Source organism: Anser anser, assembly GCF_964211835.1.
Source record: "Anser anser genome assembly, chromosome: 6".
Classification (NCBI taxonomy): Eukaryota; Metazoa; Chordata; class Aves; order Anseriformes; family Anatidae; genus Anser; species Anser anser.
In genome coordinates, this window is record NC_139726.1 from 29,787,761 (window position 1) to 29,806,168 (window position 18,408).

The window sequence follows — 18,408 nt, forward strand, 5'->3', positions numbered from 1 at the left end:
TTCCTGAAAGACAACATTTTAGTAGGGGTGACAGGGTAAACCTCCTGTTCTCGTTTCATAAAATGCACAGTTTATTCCCCCCACACTTCCCACTCCCTCACCCTCTCCAAAAAGGAAGAACAAATTATTAAATAAAAGGTTATATTTTTATTTGCAAATCAATTGCTAGCTCCTTGTTTCCTTCTGCAAAGGCTTTGGAACTGTTCCTCTCTGCCTGCAGGGTGAGAGCACCATTTACAAGTGTCGTCTGGGGCCACGGTTCAGGAAGGGAGGGAGGAAAAAGTCCATCTTGATTCTGGAGAACTTCAAATTTTTTCTTTCCAATGGCAGAGAATTTTTCATGGGAAGGCAATTTCATTCCCCTGCCTGGTAGGCTCTCCGTTCATTTAAAAATAGACCCCCAGGGGAATAAGGCCTTTAAAAGCTCCATTTGCTCCCAGTCATTTTACACAGTAACCCAAGCTGAAGTGAAAGATCTTTATTTAAATATGAATTAAGCTCCAACCTTACCCTTTACTGGGTTATTTTCCTTTGAGGTTTACTTTGATATTATTTCAAAGTCTTGAAGCTAACAAAATGCTGGCCAATATTTAAAGTGACAGGAGAGTTCTGGAAAAAGATTTAGGAGGCAACTAAAGTCTTTCAGTGCAAGACTCTGAAACAAGACAGGAAATCATAAAAGGGCTGAGTGCACTTTACCATACTCAAAACAAATTCTGAGACTACAAAGGCGAGTGGAATGGCATCAAAACCACAAAAAGCATCAAAATACAGCTGAAAAACCTACATCAGCTTGAATTATTGCATTAAAACATGGCTGAAATGTTGGCAATGTATGGTGTTTGCTTCTCATCAGGGTTTAGGGGACCAGCTTATGGTTCCTGATTTGGTGCTAGAAGTGGGAGGAAGTGTTAAAGATGAGGCATAAACTCATGATATTTAATGCATTGTGAAGACAGCATGCCTGAGTGACGGATGAATGGGTTGTGCAAGAGGATCTTCTGCTGTGCTTGACCTCCCCTTCTACCTTTCATGATTTCCACAGTCCGTCTGATGCTGAAGCAGCTGCTGGAAAGGGTTTGTCTGACTGAAGACAAGTCTCTTAGCAGCTGAAGGATCTCAACTGAAGTTCAGATGTTTGGATGCTGGAGATGAGCTGGGCAAGTCTCTTCTAAGTAAATATGTGACTGCAATGTGTGCACACAGAGAGAATTTAGGGTCTTGAAAATGACTTCAGTTTTTCTCTTAATAAGAGCTGCAGTATGGATGCTCAGAGATTTGAAAGTGAGTTACAATGCCTGCAGAAGGTCCCAGTGGGACCTAAGTGGGACCTAAGTCCCAGTGGGAAGTTAGCAGGTTTCTTCCTGGTGACATGTGACATTAGTTTTAGTAAAGATCTCAGGCAACAACACTTCACATTTCTTGTGATTTCTGGGTACAGTTTTTGCCTTTATCTTTAACCCCGATAAAGGCCACTGTCACTATGCTTCAGAACAGCCATTCCTTTCTCTTGCAGAAGTCAACAGAAGGCTTATCTTTATCCTGATTATATAGCTGACTCCATCTAGGTGCCACTTGAAGTCCCATGGGCTCCCTCCTCTCCCAGTGTTGGGTGGGATGCATGTTGCCCTAGCCGAGGTCTCCGTGAAGTGATGATGTTAACCACCTCAGACTGACTACCTCTCTTTGCAGTCACCCTTTAAGGGGGGTTGAAATCCCCATCCCAGCGATGGTGCCTGGGTGGTCCCAGCCAAGCGAGGACTCCAAGTTTACAAGCATCTCTGGGAAAAATTGTCAGCGTTCCCCCTCCCTCGTCCCTCCTCCCCTACTCTCTGTCAGTGGCTGGGTGAAAACGGGGTGGCCCTGGGGGAGGCCAGGGAGAAAAGAAAGAGATTCCAAGGGGTGGGATGTGGGGCTTGGGTTTGTTCTGGGATTTTTTTTTATTCTTTTTTATTTTTTTATTTTTTTTCATTTGGACTACATCAAGGACTCTAGCTGAAAACTTTTTCACTTTTGGAAATGTGGGGTTTGGCAGTGCTTAGCTGAGCTGGTAGTGAGTAAAAAAAAAAAAAAAAAAAAGCACGCTTTATATCACGACCTCAGGACTTGGCTTCTTTCCAGTGAACACTTTACTTTGCTATTAGCTGGACCCCTGCACAAATAGCATGTGCTGGGTGTTTTCTGTAGCCTTTCACGTACGCAGAGAGCAAACAGTTCAGGACCCATATTTAGCCAGGTCCTGCACACGCGGAGAAACCCCTGTTGTGAGGATCTGTCAGGTTTGGATGGGCCTAGTGCATTACAGGATTTTGGTTTCGTTCTCTTTTGCACAGGAGAGTATGTCTCTGTCCTAGAAAATGCCAGTCTCTCATGGGACCTAGGGGTTTCATGCACGGATGGTTAAAGGACGAATTCGGTCACAGTGGGAATTAGGGTGTGCACTAAATGATAAGCACTGATAAGCACTAAAAAACTCATGCATATAAAAAAAGAAAAGCACATCTATCATGTGCTGTACAGGACAACATAGCTTCAGTTTTAGGATCTGCGTTTTACCTTGTCTTTGGCTTCCTCCTAACATTGTTGGTTTACAGGCTGCAATTTCTGCAAGATGAACTCATACAAGATGAAAAGCCTTTTCAGCAGTTTATTGAAACACACACCTCTTTATCCATCAGTTCAAATGTGTTGTCTGTTAAAATGTGTTATCCAGACAATTTACAGGTCTCAGATTATCAGGATGTCTTGGAGTGTTTGATATCCCCCCTTCTCGCCTTGTGACCTGAAACCACTCATTCGAGCCCCATGGCATTGCTGTTCACTGACTGACCTGACCAGCTTCAGTACTTTCTGCCTGGAAAAAAAAAAAAAAAGTTGTATCCTGGTGTTCTGGATTTATTTCTGGTCTCCAAATTTACTTTTCTATGGCCATTCACCCACAGGAGCCTCTGCTAACCCCCAGAATCCATTGAAAAGGGACCCAACTAGTGCTTGCATTTATTTTCACTGTTCACCTGACAGTGGCTACTAGTGCACTTTGCAGTGAGGGGGAGAGAACAAAAGCTTTGATCTATCATGAGATGTCCTTAAATGCCTGGTATTGTCAGGGAAGGTTAGCAGCCTTGATGCTTTGCAGCATTAAGGAAGGCACATGGCAGCTACGGTTGCAGACATCTGATCTGACCTGCCAGGTCTCTCCTTCTGGTTCTGGTCACATTCTGGGAAAGAAGAGCAGCACATCAGGCTCTTCTAACAAATAATTAATGGGGCTGAAGTTGGATTTATGGGCCCATGCTTGGAAAATGCCACTCTTTGTGGTGAAATCAGCTTAGTGTGATTTGGAGCATCATTAAAGCTTCACAAAAAATGCAGAAGCTAACGTGCACCCCTAGGAAAAAAAACCTGCTTGCTGCATGGCGTGCTGCATCACATGACACATGTTACGTTCACCTTCTTAAATGGCATTTTTGGCTCTGCTGCTACCAAACGCCGAGACTGAGATGTCATTTACTTTTAAGAAAATAAGAGCTTCTAATGGACTTGATGTATTTTACTCCATGCAACTCTGCTTGTTTTAAAATAAACATTTGACATTTAAGTTCTGAAGCCTATCAGGCAATTAATACTTCTGATGATACACACATGTATGTTCCGGATTTGGCATGCTAAAAAGTTTTTCTCTGAAGCTGGTTTAGATGGAATGACATGATTTATTTTTTAATGGCTCTAGACACCACAGCATTGCTTTTATTTCCATAGCCAATTATCCTTCACCATCTTTTCCTTTTCCCCCACTACACCACTCTCTCCCAATTTCTGAGCTGATCTTTCTTACAGAGATCTGTTTTGTCTCTTGCTTTGCAAAGTGAATTGATAATTCCAGCCAGGAGCACTGAGGCTCCCAAGCCGCCTTTGCCAGAGACCTGCCGTTTAATCAATCTCTGTCTGTCACCTCGGTGTTGCAGTCCAGATGCTCCCAAGTTAACTGGCATGGTTGTTAATCCAGCAGGGAAAGGGTGTGAGAACAAAAGGTCATTTGGGATAATTTAGCCCCATGTTTCCAGATCCATTGTGACTGTTCTTTAAAGGATTTTTTTTTCCTTTTTCTTTTTTTCTTTCAGGGCAAATTCTTTTTAAACGTGTTATTTATGACCTGGAAATTGAAACCTGGCTTCAGCATGTGTGTGACCACAAGCCTGATGGGGCGCTGCGAGGCGGTGGAGGAAGGCTGGTGAGCACCAGCAGAGCCCGCTGGGCTTTGCTCCCAGGGTGGAAGGGAAGGAGGAAGCACACCAGCAACCCTGGGTGACCACTTCTGTAGTGCAGCTAATGCTTTTTGCCCAGCTTTTATGGGTTATGCGTCTTTTCTGAATGCAATATGAAGCCCAGAAACGAATAGCAATTCCAAGGCTGCGCAGTTCAACTCCAGCCCATCTACATGAAATTTGTTTTGAAATTATTACAAAGAGTTCTGTGGAAAGGCTGAAAGTTTTCTTTGGAAAGGCAGAGTTTGCAACAAGCAGTGCGTTGGAGGCCATGGCCCTGCAGATGCCCGAGCCCCTTCCGCAGTGCTTGCAGCCTGAGTAAATCTCCTGAGCAGGGTTGCAAGCGAGCAACCAACTGCTCCTGGCACATGTGGGCAGACATCACCACGGGCAAGCGATGCTGAGCTAACACCTTCTGCACCTATTGCCTGCTACCTGAGGAATGGATTTTAGCAAAGTCGGTGAGCACTGAGGCATTGGTGGGGTGGCTCAGCTCCTCAGCTTCTGCTCGGGGCTGTGCACTCAGAGTGTAAATCAAATACCCCCAGTAGCTGCATGACATCTTTATTTTTATTGGCAAGAGAAGCAGTATACACAGCGACATTGCAGTCTCTTAGCTCGTTAAAAATATCTCAATAAATAAAACAAATAAGCAACATATACACTGGAACAGAAAATGAAAATAAAAAGGAGGGGAGGTGGGGCCTGGGAGCTGTAGCAAATCATGGAGCAATAAGGAAGAGGCAGCAGAGTGTGGAGGGCAGTCTGTAGTCCAGGCTGTACTTGAAACAAATCATGCAGGGAGCTGGGGACACTGAGGCCTTTTTTCTTCCTTTTTTTCTGAGAGCCTTGGTCCAGTTTTGACATTACTGTACAAGAAATCATGTTTTGAACTAAAAAAAAAAAAAAAAAAAAGAAAAAAGGAAAAAAAGAATACAGCTAAGGGGAAATAAAATCCGAACCCAAAGATTTCTCATAAAGGTATTCCTGAATTAAGATTTATCAGAAAGAAAAAAAAAATTAAAAAAAATAAAACCAAACGCACAGACAGACACACAGACATAAAACCCAACAACAATGAACAATCAGGAATGTTGCTTCTCTTTTCTCTTTGGTCAGTCACTTGGGGAGAGATGTTGCAAAGTTTCAGACTGTTAGCTTTGGTGCTGGTTTCTGCTCAGTCTAAGCGCTCTGCAAGAGTTCAGAGCGAGGGAGGTCAAGAGGGGTCTTTTGGACCAGTTTACTTGAGGTTGTTAAGGTTTCAGAAGCTACAAACTTGGATACATCCCAATTCCACTTCAGTCTCAGACACTGGACAGTCTAGAGAAAGGGGGAAAAAAAAAGAAAAATAAATACACTGAATACACTGAATACAGCACATCTTTGTGTCATATATATTATCTCATAAGCTCTTTTCCCCTGCAAACCAAGGCAGTGTTTGTGAAAACCCATAACCACATGTTAAAATCTATCCCTGGTGCCGGTAGCATGGAGACACTTGGTTAATCCAGCAGCTGGGCAAGATCCAGTGCACCAGGAATAGCCCTCGTGGTCTCTTAACCGAGGAAAATGGGGAGATCGGATGCTCGGCACTAGTGTTGCTGCCAATTCCTTGTTGTATTTAGCACAGGGCTCCCAGCAACGCCCAGGGAGCAGAGCTAGGTGCCCAGAATGTACTTACACAAAATGTAATCCCACCCATAGTGACTCTCAGCTCTTCCTGCAAAATCAGGCAAGCCCTGCTGAAAATTAATGTTTTCTTCCTATTCTTGGCTAGCACATTTATGTAACGGCCAAGCACATCCAAAATAAAAGAAACCAACATAAATCTAACAATTCCTTTTGGATGTGTAACTTCAGAGCTTAGTAAGCCTTTTTTTTTTTTTTTTTTTTTTTCATTGTGACGTGAAATGGTTAAATCCATAGGCAGGAGCAACGCATCTATCTAACAGTCCATATGCTTACAGCACCTCTCTAGCCCCGAGGGATGTGATGCTAAAGCCCTGTTTTCCCCGCGGTTCCCAGCGACCCAGCCCTGCGTATCGCCTCTCCTCTGCTCCGCTTTCTGGGATGTGACAGGATGCAGCAGCACGGCAGGGAGCTCTGTTACCTGCGGGCTTTGCCCTGGTCTGCAGCAACCTGCTGCTGCTCGTCTGCGGGCTGCTGGGACAAGCTGTGACCCAGCAGTGCCCAAGGGAGATCCCAACCAACTTGGGGGAGGGATGATTTTTCATGCAAGATGCTGTTTCTGCCTCCAGAAAGCCATCTCAGCTCATATATCAAAAAGCAGATATAATTATTTCCTCCCACTAAGGAAAGCTTCCATTTAGCTTATTTCCTTTCCTTTCCTTCTCAAAGTTATTAATTATCTAATTACAACCACATTCTGCAGACGAGCTCAGGACTTGACAAGCTGCCCAGGACCACTTAGGAAAGCCTAACTGCTTGGTGTGTGCGAGCGGCCGTGGTTTGTGTATGAGCACGTCTGACAGATGACAGACTGGCCCTTTCTTCATGCTCACATTGCCACAACCCCAGCGAGGGGAGCATGGTGGGGACTCAGGAAAGAAAAATACAATAAAGGAAAGAGGAAGACACCACAGAGTGAGTTTCTGCCTGAGTCTGGGGCAGCCTTTAAGCTCAGTGATCTTTTTTTCCATGATTTTCTCCAGCAAGCAGAGGAAAGGGTGGATGCTGTTTGCTTCCAGCCACATGACAAAACACTGTGCCCTGCTCCTTGCTCAGCCTGGCTGCCATGTAAAGGAAGGTAAAAATGGGTAGAAAGCAACATTGAGCTGGTCTACTCCCACTTATTTTTAAAATCCCATCCAAGACAGGACAGGTCAGCACAAAGCTGTTCTTGGAGCAAAACTGGTGATTTGCAAGTCAATGTCTTCACCCCTGGGTGAGATGCACTGCTCTGACTGCTGCTGCAGTGCAGGATCTCATTTTCACCAGTCCCTTAGGTTTCCAGCAGCTCTTTTGGCTCTGGCCAACTGGAAAAAATGGGAATTTCACAGCAGCTCAGTGCTAACAGGGTGTTTTGACTTCCTTGTTACAGTGAGACAAACGAGCACGGATCTACTCAGCAAATGGCAGCGTTGCTGTGCCCCAGGGCTCTGGCTTGGCTTTGCAGGGTAAGGAGCACCCTTACTGCTTACCCCATCCCTCCCTATCCTGCACAGGGCACTATTTTTCTAATTTGTCTTTTCGGAACTGGAGCAACACCTTGTGAACCCAACCTAGCATTTTGATGAGAGTTCAGAGGCAAAATCATAGGGGGAAGAGGACCTAGTTTAGAGGAACTAGTAATAATAAAGAGACATTTCTCCGTAAGTAATTGGAGTAATTGCTGTCCCCATGATGCCAAAAGAACCCTCAGCCCACATGTCTCTTGGGAAAGACTCTCCTGTGCTGGTTTTGGTTTGTTTGTTTGTTTAATACGCGTGATATAAAATTAGCAGATCAGACCAAGCAGCAGGTGACCTGTTATCTTCTTCTGTACAGCATGATCTCCATCACTCAAGGTTTTTAGGAAAGGGTTACACAAGTCAAGTACCATCTGGTTTTGTTGTAGTGGATCCAGCTGAAGGACAGGAGCATCCAAGGACTAGTTAGTCCTTCTGGAAAAAAATGCCATTTTGTGCAGCAGTGCTACAATAGGGCACATTCACAAGCACATAACAATAGGTCAAATGTTGAGTGTTCCTTTGTTAATTTTGCTGTCCCTCATCTCGTGTGCGAGTCTATTATTTGGATTTGGGCCTGTGTGTGTGAATCACTTTCTGAGGTCTTACATCTCACTAATGATTTGTGGACCACAGAATGGGAACCACAGCACCAGATGATCTGCTCGACTATTTTCCCTCCTATTTTCTCCAATTATCCACTGCATATTAAAGCAGCCTCATAGCTGATGAAGCAATATTATGCCCAGATACAAAGGTCACCCAAAGGCAGCTGCTACACCTGGCCACGAAAGGGTTATTTCCCCCAACTTGACAAGTACTTGTGTTTAAGGTCACATCATTTAACCTTTTGTTAGTTGTCATGACCACAAATTCTATGTAAGACCCACACCAAAGAGTAAAACCCACTCATTCACAGACCCACTCTGTCCACTCAAGAGGAAAGAGAGCACAACATTAGAGAAGCTCCCCGTGTGATCTATTCCATGTATCTTCTTGGTTTGCTTAAAAAGGAGCTACATATATTGGAGAAATTGTTCTCTAAATCTGGTGTGTCATCCTTATGTCACAAACCTGATCCTTGCTCACTGTGGGGTTTGAGTCTCCTGCCTGAGGAAGACTTGCTGCCCCCAAAAAAACAGCGGGCTCGTCTTTCCTCTTCTCCTCCCCAGCACTACCACACCACTGCAGCCAGGTCCTTTGTACTACCCACCTCCTCCCGTCCCTTCTTTCTGTAGATCCCAGCTCAAAGTGTCCCAGTAAAACCAGTTCACCCAGAATGTCCAGCTCTGATCCCAGCTCGACATACACCAGCGGGGGAAGCACTGCCCTGTTGCCTTCAGGAGCTTTAAAAATGAACCAGCAGGGCCCTTCAGGCTCTGTCACCTGTTAAGTTACAGAGAGCTTTTCCACAACAATGGAAAAGCTTTAATGGACCTTCCCAAGGTCGTGCTTCAGGTTTATGATCCTTTAATCCCAGAGGGGCTCAACAAGGCATTCATCAAAGCCTGCCAACATATCCAGCTGGTGGCTACTCCTGCGAGCTGGGCCCATGGAGGTTTACTGGAGAACTCCTGCAAGCCTGGCTCACTCGTGGCCTCACTGCATGTTTCCCGTGGCAGCTGAGTGGTGAGGTATGGATTTATGGGGCTTCTTAAAGGACACAGCAAAGGCCATAGCGGATTTCACAGGGAGGGGACAGAGTTTCCTCCCTGGATGGCACTAAGCTGGAGGGGTAGGACAGCAGGACCTTGCAGAGCTCAGTTTTAATCCCAGCTCATGCACAGGTTCCCTGTGTAATTGCTCTCTCTGTACGTGTCTCAGTTTTCCTGGCTGGGAAATTGCAGCACATCCCTGCCTCTCTTACAGTGCACATGGGCTTTAATTAACTAGTGTCCATAAAGCACCTTGTGATTCTCCAGTGCACTGCTGAAGAGCATAAAGCTACACGATAACAGTGCATGATTACAGTCCAGAGTGAGAGATGATACACAGTGAAGCTCTCTGCTGAACGTAATTTCTAAACATGTCTTTTATCCTGCAGTTTATAACACAGAATATGGCTGTTATGCACTCTGGACCCTGTAGCATTACAGGTCCAGTGCATTTTCTATGGTGGCACAGGCTGCTGCTCATTTTTATTTGCTTTAGAGCATTCCTCAGCCCCAAAGCACAGCAGGGAAACACGGCAGCTGAGAGCTGCAGGCTTGATGTAAGGTGGCAGCAAGAGCAGGGCCCCGGTCGGAGGAAGTTTTGCAACAGGTCCCTGAGGTCCTTGCTTATATAGGATTAGGGTTGGGTTTGGTTACAAAGGGATTGAAATCATTTCCATAACACAGCCAAGAATGTAAAAGCAATAGAAATCACAGGAAAACCCTTTGAGTATTTAAATTGTATTTTTTATTATTATTATTTTTAAGAAAAATATGCTATTTGAGCTTGTTATATAGGTTGCAAAGTCAGAAATGGTTCTGTACCCAGGGTCTGGCCACTTTCCTACCAGAAAGGTCCCAGCCCACCTAAGGGGTCACGGGTACCTGGTCCTGTTGCCTTGTGCTCCTTACGGAGCTGGGGTCAGGCAGCGAGGGGGACGATGAGGGGCACAAACAGCAGCACGGTGCAGCACCCGCCAGCTGCTCGCCCCGCGCCACCTGGTACTGATTTCAGCAGTCGCTGAGAAGTTTATAGACTGTTTCCTCCCCCCTTCCCCTTCATCTTGGGGAAGTGAAAAGCAGCGTGGGTCAAAGCCGAGACCCCAGCCCCGCTCAGCGGGTCAGTGCAGGGCACACTGCCCATGCCCCCAGGCTGGCGATGCTGCTTTCAGCTGCCTCCGGAGGGGACACGGTTTCTGACTGAGCATCCTTTGCTGCTGAATGGGGCTTGAATTGCAGTAACGAATGCCTTAAAAGTGACACCTGCGAGTGTGCTCCGCTCTGTCCCCATGTGTGGCTGGCTCAGTCCTGGGTCAGTAGGATGGAGAGGCTGATCTTCCCACCAGCCCGCGGTGCCCCAGCTGGTCTGCCGCATTCGGCACAGTCCCCACCACTGCATTTTTGCCTCCTTTGAAGTCTCCCTGCCCAGACTGTGCCTGTTCTTTAAGCGTCCCCAGAACATTCATTTTTAATGGGATGTTAACTTCAAAGGCTGCTTTTTTACAGACTCTGGAGGTTTGGAGCAGGGAGCGGCATTTCTGTGAGGCGTGCTGGCGAGCAGCGGGGCTGCCTGGGGTGATTAGGTAGGACGCAAGCAAACACGCGCTGAGGAAGCAAATATGAAACCAGCCCACGAGAAAGCACCAAACAAACTCAGCTGGAGTTCCCCATCGTCTCAAAACTCATCCTCCTAACATGAGAATAACCAAAAGGGAAAAATGCGAGGAAACCTACAGCAAAAGCCTACTCAGGCTGTCACTAGTCCTGGCCCACACTGATGATCAGGTTGTTCCCATGCTAGGTGCTGCACAAGAGCTGGTAAGAGCGTTTTCCCCTTCAAGAACAGCAGCAGCACAGGAACAAATTCTCCTGCCCAAGGAAAAGCTGCAGGGCCCCCGTCCCCATGTGAGAAATGGTCCTGTCTCCATCTCCTCTGCTAGTGATGGGACGTTATGGGGTGAATGGGGAAGGAGAAGTCCCCTTCTGTGCTGGACCTGCTTGGAGATAACACTTGACTGAGACAGGGCAGAGCAAGAACATCAGGCAGTGACCTCTCTAGTTGTTACCTAGGCATGTATTTTCAGGGCTGGATATGCTCTGAATATTTAAAAAAAGAAGGGAAAATGTGCTGTAGCTGATTTATTCTGGAAATGTCCCACCACTGGGTTCAAGCACTGCTGGGTTACGACACAACGGGGGACACTCCTGCTCTAGAAAATCAGTAAAATGTTTCTGTCAGTGCTAAGTAGCTGCTGCCCTTAATATTTTTCAAAACAAATAAATGTGGCTAGTTTGGTTATTGCATGATGTCATAGCCCTGGTACGCCCACCCGCCACACCAGCACTGTGTGCGTACTGCCCCGTGGGCATGCCGTGGTTGGGGATGGGGAAAACAACAACGAACAATGCAAAATGTGACATGGGACGCACGTGTCCGCGCCCATGCCTTTGGAGAGAAAAGGTCAGCATGGGCTGATGTGAATTTTTGAAATGCCAAAGCAGGCTGCTCCAGAAATCGCGCTGTTCTTTTTTAGATTAGGGAATGCCAAGCTGGAGGGGAAGACGGATCTCAGCATCTTGACTCTCAGGCCAGAAAGCCTGCATCTGGGTTGCTTCTGGCCACAAGAGTCCCATCTCACCTGGCTACCGAGGCAGTGGACTGGATGTGGCCCATGGCAGGCTAGCTGGAGTCCTGAGAGCAACTTGTGCTCCTTTCTCCCTAGTGCCTGTCACCCTACTCAACCCCAGGTTTGCCATCCAAGAGGACTGCCATTGAAGCTTACCTGGCAGCTTGAAGTGCAGAGGTGTGAGATACCCAGCATGATCATGCTGGAGACACAGAAATCACCGAACCTATCGGGGGTTGTCATCATCTTGAGCAGGGTTCCTACATGCGGTGCTTAAGGCTTATGTGCTTACTGTCAAGCACCCCCAACCTTGCCCTTAACCTTGCTCATTCCTGACCTTTGTGAACTGAGGACCATTGCTTACAGCTTAAAAAAGCATGTTGCAAGTATTGATCATGATATCCACGGTCAGGTTTGTAAGCTTTGCTATCCAGACTCCTGTTTTTTTTTCATCTGTTCATAGCCTTCTGAAACTTGTGCTGCTTGTGCTGCAAATTTTCCATGCCCCAAGGTGATTCCTCTTTCTTGTTGTTGCTTTTGTTTTCTGGAGACTAGGCAAAAATGGTTCAGCTGTTTTGGAGCACAGGGAGAGTGGAAAACAGCCATGCTTCAAAATGCTAAAAGCTTTCCTGTGACTGTGTGTTGGAGGCTGTGATGGCCGCGGGTGGAAAGCTGAAAGGCGGCATGCAAATAGCCCGGTTCACAAAGCAGCGTTCCACCTGGACCTGGAGGAAATTAAGTTTGTTTTGACCTAGTTCTGAGCCTCCCCAAATCGCCTTCCAACTATGCACGGGGTGAGTTTCTGTGAGCCATATGAAACAGACCTAAGTCAGGAAGAATGGGGAGTTATTTTGGCTTGGATTTTATCATAGCACCATTAAACTTACAGAAGAGAGGTGCTAGGGTGGAGGCAAGGTGCTGGCTGCCAGGACCTGGCCCGGAGCTGTGACCAGCACGTAGGGACGTACACAGGCAAACAGGTATTTGCTAACCTCCATCCTGGAGGATTAGGCAAAACATGTAGCTCCTGGTTGCTATTGCTCCTGCAGATTATGAAAACCAAAAAGAACCGAAGTGGGCTGCAGCAGAGGTTTGTGGACAAAAACTTTGCTCTGACTTCCTGTTGTGTAGAGTAAAAGCAAAGGAGAAAAGAGACATGTCTATCGCCAGCCAAATCTCCCAAAGCAAGGCTCATTTTCAAAGCTGGGCCCCGTCCTGGCCTCCCCGGCTGCAGAGCTGTGCAGCCTGCAGGCAGGGTGAGGCCCTTCTGAGGCCTTCATCAGCCAGGGCAGGCAGTGGTGAACCTGCCCCTTGCATGTGTTTCCTTTGACATAAAAGACCTCATAACTGGTGGAAGCAGGGAGCCTGGCCAGTTTTAGCAAACTGACAGTGATCCTTGACCCTAGGAGGTGAGATGCATGCCCTTTGCCTCCCTCCTGAAGAAGCACCTGGTGTCACATAGCATGCTGAAGTTAAGGTGTGCCTGAGCAAGGGCTGCACATGCAGCCTTGCCCCTCTCCTGCCATGCTATCAAACCCACCAAGACCTCCTGTGAAGGAACCTGTTAACCTCCCCTGCTGATTTCTCTGCCTCCTTCATGCCAGAACAAGTGTGATTGCTCCACAGCTGGTAGCTGATGGCCAGTATCCAGACCAGCCTGGGCCTCTCCAACCCTACAGCTCGTGCCAAGCTCAGTGCCCAAGCACCCCAGAACTGAGCCCTTCCCCTGTGCTCCCTGACCATCACAGCCACTCTTGGGTAAAATGGTGGATTCCTAAGAACAGTTTTATCCACTGCTGCCTACTAAAGACCATACAGAGGGACCTGCAACAGGCCTCTGTCATCTGGACTGGAAAAGAAGAGTGCTGGGGTTTTGGTTTTGTTCCCTACCTGGGTAAATGGCACCTCAGTGATTTCCGTAAGAGCCTTGAAGACAAGGATTGTCCCAGCTCAGGTGGTGGGTTTCACTGCCATCATGGCTTTGCTAATCTCTGGCTGCAGCAAAGACTGGCTTGGTGCTCCAGAACCTGTCCACACCACCAAGCAGCTTGGTTCAGACCTGACCCGCTTTTAGACGTGTAACCAGGGCCCATCAGCAGTTTTTCTAGAGAAACTTCTGCTTTGTCAGTCAAAACTGGCTGTCAGAAAGGGAAAGTTAGAGTGAGATCAGAAGAATTTTCAAAGGCTTTCCATTTTTGCAATTTCCATGCTGAAATTTCTATATAGTATAGCTTGTAGCAGGTAGGCTAAAACCAAATCAAAACACACAGAAAATTTTAACTGAATTCATCAGGTCTTTAGGTGTGTTTATGAAAGTAAGTCTTTGGTCTGTGTAGGAATGGGAAACCTGTATCTGTACATGTTGTGTTCATATTTATCCATAGTTTATATATGAACTAATGTTTTTATAACAAAGTGAAAGGAGGAAAGGATCTATGCCCTGCTACAGGCATTGGCTGTGTCTGTACCAAAGGGATACTCTCAAATCATCTTACAGATTTGTCAGCTGTCCCCAGAGCCAGGGTAGACAGTAGTCTATATTTAAGATATTTTTGACATTTGGATGGTGCAAAAATGCAGCTTTTTGGGAAAAATACCATATTGCTTAGCAGCAGCAAGGCCTTTGCAAGCAGGTAACTGTGTGCTGTCTTACATGTGAAAAGCCAGCATGAGGCAACCCCAGAGAAGGACAAAGTCATATTTTGGAAAGCTAATTTCCCCATACTAGTGTGCCAGAAAGGGTCCCCCTTCTGCTTGGCCACAGGATGGCTGGGTGGGGAGAATGAGACAACAGCCATGAGGTGGAAAAACGATGTTTTGGCTGTGTCCTTGGGCACATCTACCTTGCTGCCCACACAACTGTACAGGAAAGCAGCCCACACTGGCGTGCGTAATGGTCCTTGGGATGCCCCACCTGCAATGCAAGGGGTTGGGGAACACAGCTGGAGGCAAACAACAGAGATGAAGCACAAGGGGGAAACTGAGGCACCAAGGAATGGCACTTCTGAGCGGTTAGGTGGTTAGAACAGTGGAAATCCCATGATTTCTAGGTTGTTTCCCATCAGAAAAGGCTAAAAAGAAGGGGATGGGGTATAAGTTCCCAACACCATGGTTGCACTGTATCCCCCAGGGAGTCCTTGTGACTGCAGCACAGGCACCTACACTAATACAAGGTGACTGGGAAAGGAGAGAGCCCAATTGCACAACCATCCCTAACACAACACGTGACTGCTGCTCTTGCAGAAAAGGCACAAGGGCCGGTCTGCAAGACTTCAGAGGGGAGGAAGCAGTGGAGAAAGGAATTCAGATAATTGTGTACATGCAGAGGGGGGAGAGGGCCAAAATCAGATCTAATGCTACGGGTACGGACAGACTGAAACCAGATACCTTGGCTTGTGTTTTTCTGCCTTTGCTGGTATGAACTCTTATCAACCATCCGCTCTTGAAGTCTCCCAGATGAAGGAAAGCCACAATTATGTGCATCTTACAGCTGGGAAACCATTTAAAAACATATCCCTCGCAGTTGTTCATTCCCGAGCCGCAGGGCCTCCCCTTGCTCTCTCCAAACCTACCCCTGCCTCAAGCGCCTTTCGCCGTCTAGAGGAAAGCCTCTAATCTAATTTACCCCAGGCTTTTCAGACCTTGGAGGATTTATCTGCCCATGGCTGGTCCAAGAGAAAACATCCTCCCTGCGTCCCGCGGCTCCCTGGTTTGTTATCGGGAGTGTGACTAACTGTTTGACAGGGATGTAGGAAAAGAAAACATACAGCCCATCTGGAAGAAGGTTTAATCCTTTCAATTCTCCTCCCTCCAAGCCTGTTTCGGTCTCGCCAGCCCAGCCTGCGCAGCACCGAGGAAAGCCAATGGCTTGCTCACACCTCCCTGTTCGGGATGAAAAATCCAAAAGAGACAACGCCAAAAAGGAAGCCAACAGGAGAACCCGTGACCCTGGACCCGTGTCTTGGCCTTGGCCAGCTGAGCAGGACAGAGCATGCCTGCAAGGCTGGGGACCAGCTGCCACAGCTGCAATAAAGCTGGGGTTCTTGAGTGCTTCTCTCACAAATAGTTATCCACAGAAAAGAGAAGTAGATTGATTATATATATAAATATATAATATATCTAATATATATCTAATATATATAAGAATATAATATATATAAGAATATAATATATAATATATACTTATATAATATATATAATAATATACATATTATATAAATATATAAATGAATTTAATGACAACAAGCAGCCAATATTGATTGAACTAACCTTCCTTTAAATCCTTTTTTTTTTTTTCTTCTCACTGTCCTGCAGGAAGAGTCATTTGTATCTATGGCCACCTATCTAAATAGACTTTACCTATGTCAGGGCTGGCTGTCCTGGAAGTGCTGCTGGCCCTGTAAGTCCAGCTTTACAATGTTGCAAATTATTTGTCACCGTTTTTCAATTTTTTCAGTTTTTTTAAATTATTTTTTAATTAAAAAATAATTAAAAATAAATTTAATTAAAAAAGAAAAGGAATTTAACATAGTACAGAAGTTAACATTTTAAAAGTTAATGAGACACTACTTGTTTGCATTTGTCCAGTGTAATTTATGGTGGTGCATTTACCAGAAAGGCCTGCATTTAACATTGATTTATTAATGTGTAATCTATAGGTTTATCTATGGATATATTAATCAGCAGTTCAGTGACTGTTTTTGGACTGCCACAAACTTTATTATTTTGGTATCCGTCATACAGCTGCCCTTCTTGCACCCAGTTCTTATTTAAAGGTGGAAAATGAACTCTTCTATTCTCTCAGCCTCAGGTACACTGCTACAAGCTAAGCTCTCTGGAGTAAAATAAGTTTCTCCAGTACCAGAGAAGGCTATGACTCTCATGAGCAACTTTAACACCTCTACAAACTCTGATCTCAAAGTTTCCTTGGCTCCTGTTAAACTTCCCTTGCATCTCCAGCTCTCTATCATTTGAGTTTTGATTTATTTGAGTGTAATTCATGCCTGGGAAGGAATACAGATTGTGGTAATTTCACATTAATTTCCGAAGATGGTTATTTTAAAAAACATACTGTTTTCTTAGGGTGGGGAACAGCCCAGTAAAACATCCAGACACCTCTTATAAAAAAAAAATAAAAAATGACAGGAACATAACAGCTTGAGAGCCTCCACCGAACCGGTTGACACCAACCCACAGATTACAGAAGCTGAAGAAGGAGGGAAGCTGGAGGGTCAGCACAGTCCGACCTTGGGCCTGCAAGATGCCTGGAAGCTCAGAGCTCCCCTGGGACACCAGCCCTGCTCCCGCTGTGAATCAGCACAGCCCGCCCCAAAACACGGGAAAGCTGAGCTGTCCTTCAATGCACCCAGAAACTCACGGGCTCAACCACTTCCAGCAGGAGAACTTTCCATTTGGGGTCCCGAAACACTTAGAAAAAAGCCACTTCTTCAGCATTTTGGCTTGTGGCTGATTATTCTGGCCGAGATAAAATTAGTAGCCTGGGGCTGGCCTCCCAGTATGGATGACAAGTGAGAGCTCTGCAGTGAAGTATTTTGCTGCTGGGACTCTCAGGGTTTCTGTGTTGTGTCCTGCCTCTCTGCAGCAACCTCCAGGCAGTCAGTATGCTTGCTCCAAGGTGCTGCGTCCCTCCCTTGCCAGAAAAGACAAGGAAAAAAAAAAATCTTGAAACAGGAAAGAGCCCCCCAAAGGAACAGTTCCCCCAGCCCTGCACTCCTCCACAGTCCAAGCCTTGGCCTCTCCGGGGCAGTGGGGTTCGTCGCAGCTGGAGGAGGAGGTAGGTTTGTGGGAGCCCCTTGTTAAAATCTTGGCAGTACATCACTGAAAGCGCGGCTAGAAATTGCCAAAAGCCGGAAGCTGTTAATGAGCAGTTGGAGCAGGAAAAAGCAGAGCTGTTTCAACATTTGAAAGGGCCGTCTAAGCTCTGTCCTCGGCTCTGCCCAGCTGCCTCGTGGGTGGCTCTGAAGAACAAGCGCTCAGGGACACCACCAGCATTTTACTGACCCACGAAAGGGCCCATGGTGCAAGGGGCCAGGGAAAGCCAGCAACCAGGGGCAAAGAAGGACGTGAAGGATCCAGCCATCACCAGCCCTCCTGGATAACACCACAGCAGAGAAAACCCACCTCTGGACCACTTCCTTGGGCTCATCTCTGAGGCAGTCTGGAGTGAGCCTGTCTTTACACAGGGAAGGTGTGGAACAGAGGAGCAGGGAGGGGAAGAAGGCAGGGAATGAGATTTTCTTCTTTAGCAGCTCCAGTAAAATAAATGGGAATGGGGAGGGAGGTGGCACAGATGCACACATGTCCCTGGACAATAGCTTTGAAGCTGATGAGGCTTGTGCCAACGGCATTAAATATGCTCCCTCTCATCTCCCTCTGCCTCCTGAGCCCCTGACCCTCCAACCTCAGGGCCTCTCAGATCTATATGGGTTTCAGCTGCCAGCCTGTAAGCAATTCTGGGCAGGCATTTGGCTCTTCCTGCCTGAAATACACACTTACGACATGCTTGGGCCAGCCAGATCAGTGCTAAGCAGTGGAAATATATTGCACAGAAATCAGATAAGAAAGGCAAAGTGGTCATGCATGGGCTGTACATTTCTGTTGAGATGCTCACAGCAAAAGCCATGCTCAGTGCTTACCCTGCATAAATACAGCTTGC

At 46.5% G+C, this 18,408-nt stretch overlaps 1 protein-coding gene and 1 long non-coding RNA gene across 2 annotated transcripts in view; one reads left to right on the forward strand and one right to left on the reverse strand.

Annotated features, from left to right (window-relative positions):
* LOC310901527 overlaps positions 1-5,199 on the forward strand; it is a 29,839-nt gene extending 24,640 nt beyond the window's left edge. Inside the window, exon 4 of the long non-coding RNA XR_014585882.1 lies at positions 4,122-5,199. This is a non-coding gene — a long non-coding RNA (uncharacterized lncRNA). The remainder of the gene's footprint in view (positions 1-4,121) is intronic.
* Positions 4,814-18,408, reverse strand: part of TWIST2 (twist family bHLH transcription factor 2) — a 37,262-nt gene continuing 23,667 nt past the window's right edge. The window contains exon 2 of the mRNA XM_083841247.1: positions 4,814-5,585. The gene's annotated coding sequence lies outside the window, so the exon portion shown is untranslated. The remainder of the gene's footprint in view (positions 5,586-18,408) is intronic.